The sequence below is a fragment of the Malaclemys terrapin genome, chromosome 22, assembly GCF_027887155.1.
Source record: "Malaclemys terrapin pileata isolate rMalTer1 chromosome 22, rMalTer1.hap1, whole genome shotgun sequence".
Classification (NCBI taxonomy): domain Eukaryota; kingdom Metazoa; phylum Chordata; order Testudines; family Emydidae; genus Malaclemys; species Malaclemys terrapin.
The window spans coordinates 14681880-14695826 of NC_071526.1; the positions used below are offsets into that span (position 1 = coordinate 14681880).

General features: G+C 39.8%; 1 protein-coding gene across 2 annotated transcripts in view; it reads right to left on the reverse strand.

The window, feature by feature from the left end:
• Positions 1-13718, reverse strand: part of NFYC (nuclear transcription factor Y subunit gamma) — a 60779-nt gene extending 47061 nt beyond the window's left edge. Inside the window, exon 1 of one of the 2 annotated variants that reach the window (XM_054012015.1) lies at positions 13528-13718. The gene's annotated coding sequence lies outside the window, so the exon portion shown is untranslated. Of the gene's footprint in view, positions 1-4069; positions 4310-13527 lie in introns of those variants that run through there. The other variant, XM_054012014.1, reaches the window with a different exon arrangement.
• Between the last annotated feature and the right edge of the window lie 229 nt (positions 13719-13947).

Genomic DNA, 13947 nt, shown 5'->3' on the forward strand with positions numbered 1-13947 from the left:
ATAATAAAGAAACTGTGTGAAAAATGAAATTAAAAACAGCACATCTATCCTACTTTTACATGAGGAAATACTTGAGGAGTCCATTGACTCAGTTTTGAGGCCAGCAGATGTTGAACTGCTAGGGAGGTTGACTGGATAATCCATTAAATCTTGTGCATTTCTAGCTTCTACAATTCTGTCCTATAAACAGCACACTATACAAATACCACCAATCTTCACCCTACACAAGTCTGTGTCATCTTCAGTGAACAAAAGAAAAAGAAGACTACTCAGACTGACCCAATTTTATACAAAGTGACCAAGTAGGGCAGGAAGTTATAAACAGACTACAGAAATCCCTCAGACTCAAAAAGACTCCTGAATAAGAAACATCTCAGGATTGCAAGAGAATTCTCTTATAAGGAACAATATCCAAAAGATAACTCCCAATAAGTTTTAGTATCTTGGAAGTTTGTTCCTGAAATCAATGTTCTTCTAACAAGTGCTGACTACACTTTCTGACACCTGGAGGCACCAGGAGATTAATTCACTAATGTTTTGAGAAACAACATTTAAAAAAATGGTACAAGAGACAGAAACCATACAAATTTCACTTTATTACAAATCGGCTAAGTGCTGAAATTGGCAGAGGTTGATTCACATGACCATAGAAGTTGAAATATGGATACTTTACCACAGCATGAGACTCAAATTTTCAGCCCTTTGGTTGTAAACTGACTTCCAGTGGATAACTACACTCAATCATTCTATATCCCAGATACTTTTTCAACCTGTGGACAACAGCTTTCCCCACTATAAACTTCAACTCCAAAATTCCCCCCCCACACACACACACACAATTGCAATAACAATGGGAAATATATATATATATATATATAGGTACCTCATTTAAACTAAAAACTGGCTTCACCATCACGTGGACTTGAAACACAAAAAATGAAATCTGTTCCTCTCAAACGGAGATCACAAACCTACGTTCCTTGGGCACCTTAAACTCTCAAAGAAACCAATAGGAGTTTTGGGTGAGCACAGAATACAGGATTAGGCTCCTACTAAATTTACTGCACTGAGTAAATTGGGGTAAAAGTGCATCTCCTTCACTTCCTGCCCTGCACAGTGGTGGGGAAGAAAGCAGATAGAAACTGGTCCCATTTGTAAATAAATCCCTTACTAGCTCTACTGAAACATGTTTATAGTTCTTCAGGCCGCCTTGACATAGTTAAATAAAGATGCATCCATCTTAATGCTTTCGGGGGAGGGATAGCTCAGTGGTTTGAGCATTGGCCTGCTAAACCCAGAGTTGTGAATTCAATCCTTGAGGGGGTCATTTAGGGATCTGGGGCAAAAATCTCTTTGGGGATTGGTGCTGCTTTGAGCAGGGGGTTGGACAAGATGACCTCCTGAGGTCCCTTCCAACCCTGACATTCTATGATTAATTAAGCTCTTAACTTCTGGCAATGTTAAGCAATGATGCTCTCTGAGCTGTGGCGCAAACCTAGAACTGGACATTAAAAAAGCACATTTGGTAAGGATTTCCTATCTTCTCTTTACAGTGCGTACACGTACACGTACACGTGCACGCGCACACACACACACACACCTTCCAGCCTCTGACCTCTGCTCCAAAATTCAAAATGGTTCAATGCATCTTACCTTCATTTCTCTGGGGAAAAAAAAAAATCTTAATCTTCACAGGGAACACTTCACAGTGTCATTCATTCTTTTGCTTGAAAATGTTATTAATGATCTTCATAATCACAGTAAAAGTCCATTGATTCTGGCTAACCCTGTACAAAGCTTTAATATTACTACTGATCACATACAAAAAGGGACCCTCCAGTACAGACAATTTTGGCTAATGTTAGGGCTGGTCTACACAAAAAATTAGGTCAGTTTAACTACATTGGTCAGGGTGTGAGAAATCCACATCTTTGAGTGGCACTGTTAAGCCAACCTAAGTCCCTGTGTCCACATTGCTATGTCAACCTACCTACTGCCTTGTGGAGAGGTGGATTATCTACACTGACAGGAGAACGCCTCCCAACAGTGTTGGTAGCCTCTGCACTGAAGCAGGGCAGCTGTTCTGCTGTAGTGTTAAGTGTATATGTATACAAGCCCTTAGTGTAGTGCCCCTGACCTTATCACCTTCTCTAATTTGAAACTAGCATGGATGTAACCCAGAATTAGCACTAATACAACCCAGAAGTCGAAGTTGAATAGCCTTTGTCTGCAAACAGAAGACATTATTGATAGGTGTGATTAGTTTAAATTCAAAATATATATTTTGAGTAGTTAGTATCTGAAGACCTTGCTAATCACAGACCTTTTATTCTTGACTCTTGGTAAAGTTTAATTCCAGCATGCATGCCTTTATTGCCACAGTTATTAACATCACAGAACAGTCATTCTTTTTTAAGATCCAGAAATAATGTTCTGGCCTGTTTTTCCATCTCCCACACAAAAATAAGCTACAAACATAACTACTTCGGACTTTTAGAAAACCACTTCCATGGCCAACAATTGAAGATTAGAAAGAAGATAAAGAGCACCAGAATGGGAATATTGAATCTGTGCCATGCAGTTCACTCATGACAATGCAACGACTAATGCCAGGGAGATTTAGAATCTTTTGGTATGGGTGAGGAAGAGAGAAGGACTGCGATGTAATTTGGATCTTTGTTGAAAATGATTTCTAATTTAGATCTACAGCCTATTCATGCCAACCTCAATGTTCCCAGACAACGGAAGTAACTTCATTTTTCAACTTATATGCTCTTTTCCAGTTCAACGTGGTATAAACAAACTTTGTCCTTCATTCTCTAAACTCGGAGCAGCAGTATTTCAAGGTCACTCTTCCTAGCGAAGGAAGGCCTTGCTCCAGCAACTTTCACTACAGCACCATTTCGACTGCAAAAGCAATAAATAAATATGGAATACAAGTCTTTTATTCAGTTTGCCATGCACATCCTTTACACTGAAAAACTTCTAAGTTAAGCACTCTCTCATTCTCTGTTTCCATGGCTGTCCTTTGCAGGACTACAGACCCTGTAAGACTGCTCTACTGCAGGAACATTCCAGTGACCTTCAGTCCTTAGTTGCAAATAAAAAGGAAAACAAAGGGCTGCTTATACTTGTCAAGTGTTCTGTTGATGTTTGTACAAGAGATACAAGGCTTCACTACTCCCAGAACTGAATAGTTACTGATTAGCAACCTATGTGCTAATGTTAGGCTTCATATCCCCTACCCTAAAAATGTGGCATTATCTGCAAGGGCAACAGAATGTGCTGCACTTACTATGACTTTCACATTCTGATAATAGTAAGAGTACTACAATTTTAAGAAGGCTGTATAAGAAGTGACAGATATTTTGTAGTACATGCTATCTAAAGAGTTATGTTCGTGGTCTTCATAAAGGATGTGATTTAAAGGATTAATGTATCTCCTTTTCAGTCAGGCTCTGAAGACATTATGAATATCCTGCAGTGAGAATGAAGACAGCAAAATTTTACCCATTCTTATACAGCCATTTTAAAGAAGCAGTACTATTCGTCATATACAAGGGGAAAGTTATGAAAGAATTTAACTTTATGATTCAGGGCCCTGAATATGAAATCCTACTGGACAGTAAAGCATATTTGTATACAAATTCATAACAGTGTCACTGGTGCTCTCTGTACCTTTAAAGTAAAAGGAAATGTGGAGAAAAATTTACTCAAAATATTACATTTTCTTCTTCTATGAAAGCTTCAGTGCACTTGAACAAAGAAAAATTATTCTGAAAAATAGTTCGAGCTTTGAATCTCCATATTCGTTGTTCAGAATAAGTATTTTATCACTGTACTTCTTTGAAAATTAATAGTTTCTTCATTCATCTTCCCTTATCTCTACTAAACTAGCAAAATACAGTTGAAGGGCATGCAAAATCCAAACAGAACAAGGTACAGTAGGTGCAATGTAAGGTATGCAAGGAATGTAAAGTGGCCATTTTCTGAGACAGTTCAACTTATCTCCTCTCCTTAAAGCTAGACAATTTCTGTGATTTCCACATAAAACAAAAATTAAACTTACCAGGAATTGCATTAATTTTACAAGCAGTTAATTATCCCTCTTCAGACAGGGAGAAGCAAGTCACTCCTATCCATCCCCCACCAAAAAGGAAGAGGAAACAAAGGCAGCAAGAGATGCAGAGAAATGGTTCTGGAATGTCCAATGCAGTTCATAACTGAACAGCTGCCCTCCCAGCAAACTATTCGCCATTTTTCTTTGTCTTTCAGCTGACCCCTGCCTCACTGAAAAACTCCCGAGTCGCCAATGAAACACTGTGCAGCCTCCTTCCACTTTAACAGTCAAAGGCATTCAATCTAGCATGCTATTTGACACCAAATCTTGCCTCCGCTGCTGTCTTATTGGTTAAGCTCCTTTATCTGTTAAGCTCAGAAAGTCTGGATTGGCTGCTCATGTCATCACTAACCTCCATTGTACACTTCCTGTTTTAAAGTTACCTTGAGATGCAGAACAGGGGTCAGACACAGACTTCAAACTAGAAGGAAACTTATATAAGGAAATATTTAGTAAATATACATAATACAAAAAATGACAAGATATTTGTATCTAAAGTAGTCGCTCTTGCATGTCTGTCAGATTTCCTGACACTAACGTAGAGTCATACTATTTCCTACCCCAAGGATTTCTTATTGGCTATCCGAGGTCCATTTAAAAAAAATAAGATAATTTAGGGGCTTTTGATTGGCCAGATAGGCTGTCTGTGTAACATCAATACAGTACCATATAGCAGTTAATCTGAGAAGACAGTAAGCACACACTGGAAAGTTACTGTGTGAAAACAACATAGGCTTTTCTTTATTATAAGCCAGGAAAAGCAAGCCTAAAACAATTAAACTAACTTTAAATTTAATGTAGCAGAACTGAAGTAATCTATCTGAGCCCTAGTCTTAATTATTTGCACAAAAACCTTTTATAGTTTTCCAAAACAGATCTGTCATTCTAAGTAATTCTATTTAAAAAACAAAACAAGCTAAGACAACTTTAAGGTTGAACAACTAAGCACTCAAAATCATGAAGTGCCACAGTTACAGGTTGCATGTGAACCCTTAACTTTGTGAATGCAATAAGATACAAGGCATAACTACATTATTATATATTGCACTGTTTAAGAAAATGTACACATTTGCACTTGCATGTACATTCTCTTTTCATCGGCAGCACAAATTTAATTCAAGAAATGAGGCAGATTACTGAAGTTAAATTAGATAAATACATAGGTGGCATATGCCATTAATGTTCACTGAGAAATATAAATAGTTAAAATACATTTTACTTAATGTGTAGTATGTTATGAATGGTTCACTGTGTATCTTTCATTAGTGATTTTCATGGACTGTGTGGCGCTCACAGGAGTAGCAGCCAGTAGTAGAAAGAATGTACACAGGTAGCACAATTGTAGAAAATTATGTTGTATTTGAGGGAAAAAAATCATCAAGTAGAAATATTTGGCTACACATCACAAAATGCCCTATCCCATGAACCTCATGAGGACCACAGTAGAAAGCACTTCTTCACATACTAGATGTCAGTAGGAAAGAACCACTTTGAGTCTCAGGAGCTGTGCTGATTTTTCCTCCAAGGCATGAGTACCTTATGTTGCCTCATGAACTTACTGCTTCACTTGGGGAAAGGGTTCCATGGTACCTAATTCACTGTTGACCTTACAAAACACTTCATGAATGAAGCAAATATGCCAACAGAGCCCTTTACCTACCTACTCTAATTATTTCATTCTGCAGGTGTTAGCTCTGCACACATATGCAGCATGACCTTCGTTAGCTTTGAGTTCATGAATTTAGCACAATTAAAAAATGTTCTGTGCTATCTCAGTACTCAATTTTCAAAGTCTGTTAAGGCAACCAAATCAAGATCATTTTCCAATGGAACGCTTAAAAAGGTAAGTGTCAATGAAGGCTATTTCCATGCCATATTTCAAGAGTCTAATATCAGTCATTTTTGATGTTCAAACAAGGATTCCAAGTATTGTTTCTACAACAGGTTCCCCTGCTCTCAAACATCTAAACTACTCCCCCCCACCTTCCCCCACACACACACTCTCCCCAAAAAAACCCACCTCTCTAAAATAAAACCATCATCACTTTCAGGCAGAGAAAAAGCCTGGAAAATTTTAGAAAAATTTAAAACAACAGGGTTTAAAAGTAACTGAAAACATGTGCCTAAAATGGAAATAAACCTTTATGCCAATCAAGCCACAGAGGCTGCTATATTTCAAGGTCAATGTTCATACGACAACAGGTCTAATCCAAAACCCACTGAACTCCATAGAAAGACTCCCATTGAGGGCAGTGGGCTCTGGATCAGGCCCAAGGTTTGCAATAACGGACTAAACACAGAATGTTCTCATACATATACTGAAGTAGGAATGTATTTTGTGCTTTGGATAGGGGATTAGCAACATCTAAAGCAGCAACGTATCTATTTTTTTATATCAGGTTTCAAACAAATTGTATCCCAAAATGCTTTACACACTTACAATAAGTATTAATTTATCTTTCCCTCCATTATTCTATGTTAAGAAGCATAACGAACACAGAGACAGTACTAAAAGATTAAGTTAGACCCAAACAGCTGATAGAAATAAATGCATTTCAGAAGTTCAATCTTCATAATATTGTTCTTAAAAATCTCTAAAAATCTAGTAATGCTTAGATTATCTAACTGGAACATTACATAGTCTAAGGGCCTTATTCTGATCTACTGCACAGATTGTACATGCTTTATTCTTATCATGAAATCAAGGGGAGTAAAGCCAATACTGAGCACTTTTGAAAAATCCCACCTGAAAGCTAGTAAGGTCTGACGATTCTGGAAGACAGCAAGGAAGTTGCACATTTCCACCTCTGACTGATTATATGGCTTATTAGTTATCTTGGCTACTGAAAGTTATCATTGCATGCTTACAGATAAGAGTTGTTTTTTCAGAAGTGACAATCTACCGCAAGGTATTCAGATATACCATTAAAAAAAAAAAAAAAAAGATAGTGACACTAAAGAGACTAATAGATAAAAAATTCTGATCTCAAGTGCATAGAATCAAAAGGGAGATGAATCATGACATTCTGATGGCCTATGAAGCTGGGAAGCTTGATCATTGTAAAGAACTTAAATTTACAGCATACACAACATTTTCCTTTCTAAATTTAATGGCAGTACAGAGTTCCGAATGAACAGGTACTAGGAATTAAAATTCTTTATTTATTCTGAGCCTCAGGCACAGACATTGAGCAAGCTCCCACCATTGCCCTCCCAATGTTTAACTGGAGGGACCACCTTTAACTAGTGTTCTGTCTCTGTCCATGTTTGGCTTTACAACCCAGACTGACATGGAGGTGGCTTCTGCGATGTGACAACTGTCCTCAAGTACCTGAATTGATGCTTCCAGGCCATTGCACATAGATGGCCATCAGATGGTGCTGATGCTCCCTCTTAATCATTAAGTGTTTGAAATGGATTTGAATCAGCAACCAAGAGATGAAAGGCTCCATATCCAATTATCAGAGCCCCTCAGTATTCTAGTCCCTCCCAACTGCTTAACGTACAACAGGTGGCTCACAGGCATAAAAACTGTACAACAGAACAGAACTAATTCCAATACACGTTGGACAAAGGATGAGATAGGATAACTGTTAACAAGAATCTGAAGGGTTACCAAGGAGAGAAACAACAAGGAGTCTGGCGGCACCTTAAAGACTAACAGATTTATTACAGCATAAAGCTTTCGTGGGTAAAAAACCCACTTCTTCAGACGCAAGGAGGGAAAGGAATTGTTTAGAATTAGAGGGTGTCCACACGAGCTTTTTTGCCCCAAATTTCCCATGGTTGGTCCCAGTCATTCAGCACAACAGGTGGGAATGTAAGCACAAAGACAGCTCCAGGCACCTGCAAGTATTTAAACAGTGTTGTCTAACCTTCTCTTACAGGTCCACATGGCACAGCGTTTAAAACACCAGCTACTGCCAGTCCCTTGTCTACACCATCAATGATAGCAACTGTAAGAAATTTGGCACAAACGAGCCTAGTATAGTAAAAGCATTAAGAGTCATACCAGGATGTTACATAGCAGGGACAAATATTGGTAGAGAACGTTACTGAGAACTGGACATAATATTTCAGCAGCAGTTGCACCAGTGCCAAAAACAAAGGTAAAATAATGTCTCTACTCCTATTTGAGATTCCCCTATTTATGTAGCCAAGGGTTGAATTAGCCCATTTAGCCACTGCCTCACACTGGGAGCCCGTGTTCAGCTGATTATCTATGACCCCCAAATCTTTTTCAGAGTTACTGCTTTCCAGGATAGAGTTCCCCATTATTTAACTATGGCCTACATTCTTTGTTCTTAAATGTATACATTTACATTTAGCCATATTAAAATGCATAATACTTACTTGAGCCCAGATTATCAAGCAATCTAGATTGCTCTGTGTCAGTGACCTGTCCTATTCATTACAGGATCATAGGGTTAGAAGGGACCACAAGGGTCATCTAGTCTAACCCCCTGCCAAAATGCAGGATTTGTTGCGTCTAAACCCTCCAAGAGGGATGGCTCCAGCCTCCTTTTGAAAACCTCCAGCAAGGGAGCTTCCAAAACTTCCCTAGGCAGAAGCAGTTGAGTCTATTTACCACTCCCCCAATTTGCATCATCTGCAAATCTTATCACTGATTATTTTATTACTTCTTCCAGGTCATTAATAAAAATGTCAACAGCTTAGGGCCAGGAACCAATCCCTGCAGGACCCCAGTTGAAACACACCCATTCTATTATGATTCCCCATTTACAGTTACAATTGGAGAGAGTTATCAGTTAATCCATGTCATGTATGCCATCTTTTATCATTCTAGTTTTATAATCAAAATATTATGTGCTACCAAGTCCAATGACCTATAGAAGTCTAAGTATATTACATCAACACTATTACATTTATCAACCAACTTGTAATCTCATCAAAAAATATAAAATTAATTTGACAGGATCTATTTTCCATAAACCATACTGAATGGCATTAATTGCATTATTCTCCTTTCATTCTTTATTAATTGAGTCCCATATCAACCACTTGATTATCTTGTACAGGACTGATGTCAGACCAGTAGGCCTATAATTACCTGCGTCATCCCATTTACGCTTTTTAAATATTGGCATAACATTAGCTTTCTTCTAGTCTTCTGGAATTTTCCTGGTGTTCCAAGACTTATTGAAAAGTCATTATTAATGGTCCAGTGAGCTCCTAAGCTAGCTCTTTTTAAACTCTTGGATACAAGTTATCCAGACTAGCTGATTTCAAAATGTCTACTTTAATAGCTGCTGTTTAACATCCTTCCAAGATACTAGTGGAATGGAAAGAGTTATGATATAATGTCTTTTTCCCCCTCAATACAAAACAGAAATATTTATTGAACTCTTTTGCCTTTTCTGTATTATTGATAATTCTACCATATCCGTCAAGTAAAGAACCAATACCATTTTTATCAGGATTATTTTGTTCCTAATATACTTTAAAAACTCCTCCTTATTGGCCATAACTGCTGGCCACAGATTTCTCCTTGTGTCCCTTTGCTTCCCTTATCAATTTTCTACCATATGTAGTTTCCAATTTATTTTCATTTCTATCAACTTCCCCTTTCTTCCATTTAGCTCTATTTTTTTTAAATATAGACACTTGCCTCAATTTCCCCTTAAACCAGGTCAGTTTTTTAACCAATACAGTTTTCTTCCTTGATTATGGGATTACAGATTTTTGGGCATCTAATAAAGTATTCTTAAACAATTCCCAATTATCATTCACATTTTTCTGATTAAATTCTTCCTCCCATCGGATTTGGCTCATAATTGTTTTCAGCTTTCTGAAGTTGGCCCTTTTAAAGCACCAAGTGTGTATATATCACTACTCTGGCCTTGATTCTGTCTTCATACTATAAATGTGATCAAATCATGACCAACTGTACTTAACTTATTCATATTTAATTCTGTGATAACGTCCTCTTTATCTGTCAAGACAAATGTAGAGTTTCCCCCATGTTGGATGCAACACATTTTGAGTTAGGAAATGGTCATCTTTCTTATAGTAAGGTCAGAACTGCCCAAGTGACTAATTCAGTCTAAATGGCCAACTGGATACAACTTGCTAAAGTTTTGACCAACCTTTCTTTTATAGAACAAAAATAATAATAATAGTAATTAAAAAAATGCAGATTTGATTCTGCACTGTGGTCTTTTGTCCAGGCTTTGTACCTTACAGGCATATGAATTAGAGAAGAATCAGCTTTACTTAAAAAAGCTTAAATATGCACATTAAAGAGAAGCCTCTTTAAACAAGGTGTGCCAAGAACAGTCAATAGAACACCTGCCAAATATAGTTACTCCACAACACAAAACTATTTCCCTCCCAGTTTATATAAGCACTCTGCACTGATTGTGCTTAGATAAAAATGGGATCTGAGCAAGAATGAAAAAAAACCCAACCTGTTTCCCAATCTTCACTTGTGGTAGACAGATGAAAAATAGTTAAGTAGCATCAGAAGTTTTAATCTGACCTCAATTGTGTCATTTTAGTATTTTGTGAAAACATTACAAGTTATCGGTGATAGCTTATTTAAGTGACTTTAGCAGGCATCATATTTGGTGGTACACATTTATAGCATGACCTGTTACTATGAACAGATGGAAACAATGTGTAATATTTTAAATACTTTATTTTAACTTGGACTTTAAATAGTCCCTGCATAAATAGTATTTATAATGATGATTTTGCATTCATAGAGTACTCTCTTTGCTAGTATCTCAACACACTTTACGAAGATTAAATATGCACAACTCTCTGAAATAGGCAAGAATACTACATATTTTACAGAGAAGGAAAGAGTAGTACAGATTAAACAACTTGCTCAGGGTCACCCAGCCAGCCAGTTGAAAAAGACTCTAGTGGTCCTGATTCCCAGTCCCCTCTATAACTTAGAGAATTTTTTCACTTCAAGGTCCCAGAAGCAAAGACAAGGTTTTCATCTCGAGGCCAAAAGACCAAAAACATCAAGATACTTGATCACGGCCTTGGATAGACCAAGAGACTACATACACTTGATCTTAGCTCATAGAGAACCGAGAACAATCCTACTCTGCTGTGTAGGGGTTTCCAGGGTCAGTCCCAAACTAAAATACTTTCCAGTTTACTTGACCCAGAATTTTGTGTCCACCCTGAATGGCATTTAAACTCATTCATTCCACTGTGTTCAGTAGGAATAAAGAGCTCTAGCTAAAAGCAAATTCATTAACATTTGAGTGAAAAAGTTGTGATTCATAGTGAAAGGTGAACCAAAACAAGATATGTTAGAATATATTAGGTCAGGAAGAAGTGAAGAGCTATACACCAGGTTATTTTGTTTATGGCCAATATAAAAAAGTTAACTATGCCTTGCATGCTGCCATGTCCTTTGCTCTGCACCACAATTCCTAACAGTTATCACGCTGACAAGAAATGGTACTTTCAATTCAACTGCACAGACTCTAGCAACTAATGAGGGTACTTACAAGGGCTCATTCACAGAGATTCTAAAATAGACTGAAGCTCTCAATACCAGGAGTTTCTTCTTGAAATCTCATATGGGACACTGGGCTTAGTCAGAAATAAAAAGCATGATGATCATTTGCTTCTGAACAATACACCAGTAAGGCACTACACCGGGAGTCAAGAGTTGTGAGTTCTAATCCTAGCTCTGAGTGAGATGTTGTAAAACTTCAGGAGGAAAGAAGGCCTAGCAAATAGGCCTCCGGACTAAGATTTAAGACACCCAAGTTCAATGCCTAGATCAGCCACGTACATCCTGTGTGACCTTGGGCAAGTTATTAAAAAAAAAAAAGAAAAAAATCTATCAGTAAAACAGGAATAGTACTTTCCTTCCTGACAGGGGTGATGCAAGGATAAAATGACTATTAATGACTATGGGATGCTCAGATACCACAATGATAAGGGCCACATAACTTTCTAGACAGAATTGGGTGAGTGACTACATAACGGGAATGGCTAACACCTACTTACTTCACAGAATGGATTTCAAGCCTATTTACTATGCTGTAGAAGTGAGGTTCTTACCCACGAAAGCTTATGCTCCCAGTACTTCTGTTAGTCTCAAAGGTGCCACAGGACCCTCTGTTGCTTAATACAGACTAACACGGCCACCCCCAATGCTGTTTAATGTTTTCATTTATCTCAGTTTGAGAAATTAAAGTAAAAGTAGTCAGTTTAACTTTTGTTTATAGTTATTTTCACTTTCAAGGTTCTTAGTGCTGTCATATTTGGGTTTCAATCACCACACGGGAATGTGTTTAAAAATCAATTGCTTTAATTTGATGATTTTTCATTGTGAAGACATTTCTAGTGGTTTTAGTTGTTTTTAAGGGTTTCCCGTACCCCCCATAAAGGTTAAAATACTGGGTCAAACTTTGAAAAGGAGAAATGCTCTTGAGAGCTTCAGATGAAAGATGCCATAGATGGGCAAAATAATTTGGCCAATATTTTGTGGTTGGATATCATCCCCCACTGGGAGTCTCTCCTTGCTCAACTTTAGAGAAACTGGGATACTATAGGAATGTGTTTCAGATGCAAAGTTTAATAACTTGAGGTTTTGCATGACAGTCCTGGAAGACATTCAATACCCATCACTCATTGTCACAGGAGGTATAAAGCAAGCTTCACTTAGAAGCCCTCCCGTCAACCTAACAGCTGGATTCAGCAAGTAAGCTGCAGTTAAGTGATAAGAAAAGGATTGATCTTTCCCGTATCTAACACATTGGCTGTACAAGAAGCAGAATACACTATTGTGTAGGGATCCGCTCACACTCACTGGAAAAGGAGGAGAACGTGCTTTATAAACAACTATGCTGTTTTTATTTCAGTTATGTATGGGGCAGGTCCTCACTCCCAAGGGGACACAGGACTCCACCTGCTCCACTCATTTGAGTTGCCTGGCTGTGCAGCCTCAGAGGGTTCATTTCACCCCCTTCTCTAACCCTGCTTGGCTTAAGCCTCCATCCCACCACATACTCCCTAAACAGCATGTAACGCTCCCCCTTGACCTTCTTGCCACCCAGGGCATCCAGCCCCACTAGCACAGAGCCTTTCCCTACACGCCCCTTGCCCGCCCCAGGCCCCCTCCCCCAGCCTGCCAGGCCACCGTACTACCACCCCACACCCAGCTCCCGCCCTTCCCCCATCCCGTCAGCGCGCGAGGGAAAAGGGGGTTCGTCAGTTTCCTGTCCTCTCCGCGGTCCGCTCTCCCACAGCCAATCATCACGACGCCCTCACTGCCCGCCTCCTCGCCACCAGCCAATCGGCGGCGACAGGGCAGCTCGGCCAATGGGAGCGGCACGGGCTGGTGGAAGAGTCCACCCTGAGAACCCCCGCATCAGCCCGCCCCCCTGACCGGATCCCTGCCCCCCTCCACTCACCAGCCAAGCCAGCGCCGCGACCTCCGCCTCCTCTGCCCGGAGCACCGAGGGGAGGGGACCCGCTACCGCTCTGCCTCCCGCCCGGCTGAAGGGAGAAGGGAGGGGGGGTGACTAGGAACGGAGCGAGCGCGAAGCGGGCGAGAAACAAGATGGCGGCTGCTCCGTGAGGCGGTGGAACGGACGCGACGCTCCGCCCCTTCCCCCCTCGGGCGAAACACTGCGCATGCCCGCGACTCGCTGCCAGGCCTCGCGAGATCTCCGCAAGGGGGAGGGGATTGGGGGCGGTCCCAGGCGGAGGCGGGGCCTGGGATGGGGAGTGCAGGGAGGTGACTGATGAACCCCGGAAGCTGAATAGTACATACGGTCTCCTCAGCCGCCCCGGGACCTGCATGGGGCATAACACCCAGCTTGGAGGGGGGG